A 1,501-nucleotide genomic window follows, 5' to 3' on the forward strand; every position below is an offset into this window, starting at 1 on the left:
GGTGAAGAAGGAAAACAAAAGAACAACACTGTTTCCGAAGTGAGAGCGCCTGGGACTAGAGAAGTGCCTCAGGATGTCGTCCCTGGGGGACAGGGACACGCACTACCATCAGTCACTAAGCTCTGATCCAAGAAACGATTCAGCGCAGAGGACGATCGACTTCTCGTTACATCCTAACAACTCCTCCGTGCTCTGAATCTTGCACTTCGCAGCTGTCTTTTACATAAAAATTACACACGAAGAAAAAGAATCCACAGAACCAGCACCTAACGACTAAGGACCAGCTGCGGGAGGAAGGGAGGAAACGTGGCTGAGGCCTGTGAAAGCCTCAGCATGGAAAACTGGGAACCGAACAATCTGCTGAGCACAGAAAATAGGAGGTGTTTCCTCAGCACATCAACTTTGCACGCAGACTCTGTGCTCTGAGCACTCCAGCTAAACACGGACCTAAAACCCTTGCCCTGGGAGAGCCCNCCCCTCAGTGGGAAGGAAGAGGGGACAGACCGAGAGGAGCCTGCGACGCGTGTGGGCGGCAGGCGCTGGACTCTGCTGCGGGGCTCATCGCTCTGTCTTTGTATAACAGTCAAGGCATATACTTTGGATGGTCTCCAAAAAATAACAAGTGGGTGAAGAAGGAAAACAAAAGAACAACACTGTTTCCGAAGTGAGAGCGCCTGGGACTAGAGAAGTGCCTCAGGATGTCGTCCCTGGGGGACAGGGACACGCACTACCATCAGTCACTAAGCTCTGATCCAAGAAACGATTCAGCGCAGAGGACGATCGACTTCTCGTTACATCCTAACAACTCCTCCGTGCTCTGAATCTTGCACTTCGCAGCTGTCTTTAACATAAAAATTACACACGAAGAAAAAGAATCTGCAGAACCAGCACCTAACGACTAAGGAGCAGCTGTGGGAGGAAGGGAGGAAACGCGGCTGAGGCCTGTGAAAGCCTCAGCGCGGAAAACTGGAAACCGAACAATCTGCTGAGCACAGAAAATAGGAGGTGTTTCCTCAGCACATCAATTTTTGCACGCAGACTCTGTGCTCTGAGCACTCCAGCTAAACACGGACCTAAAACCCTTGCCCTGGGAGAGCCCACCAGCTCTGCTGCGGAGGCCTGGTGGGGCCGGGGGCCTGTCCCTGCACCCACGTGACCGCAGGGCTGGACCTGCACCAACCCTGCCTGCATTTCTGAGGACAGGACACACCACGCCTCTTCTACGTGCATGCCACCAGCAAGGAAAGTGGCAGTCAGGGAGCCTCCTTGAGTAATAAAAATACATTGCTCATGGCTGACCTTCCATACATTTCTTTCCTTCTTTTAAGGTGAAAGGAAGCAGGATACAGACAAGAATGAATGAGTTTGGCCAAAGTCCTGGGCCATGTGGGCTGCCACTGGAGAGGGGCTGGTGCCGGACCCAGCATGGAGGGAAGGAAACCACGACACCATGCCACACACAGACTGCTTTGCACAGAGCTGCTTTTAGGTCATTTACTCG

The 1,501-nt window shown here is 52.6% G+C and overlaps 1 long non-coding RNA gene across 1 annotated transcript in view; it reads right to left on the reverse strand.

Moving 5' to 3' along the window:
* Positions 1-668: 668 nt before the first annotated feature.
* LOC103581429 overlaps positions 669-1,501 on the reverse strand; it is a 1,764-nt gene continuing 931 nt past the window's right edge. The window contains exon 2 of the long non-coding RNA XR_549667.1: positions 669-700. This is a non-coding gene — a long non-coding RNA (uncharacterized LOC103581429). The remainder of the gene's footprint in view (positions 701-1,501) is intronic.

Source organism: Galeopterus variegatus, unplaced genomic scaffold (genome assembly GCF_000696425.1).
Source record: "Galeopterus variegatus unplaced genomic scaffold, G_variegatus-3.0.2 Scaffold13030, whole genome shotgun sequence".
NCBI lineage: Eukaryota > Metazoa > Chordata > Mammalia > Dermoptera > Cynocephalidae > Galeopterus > Galeopterus variegatus.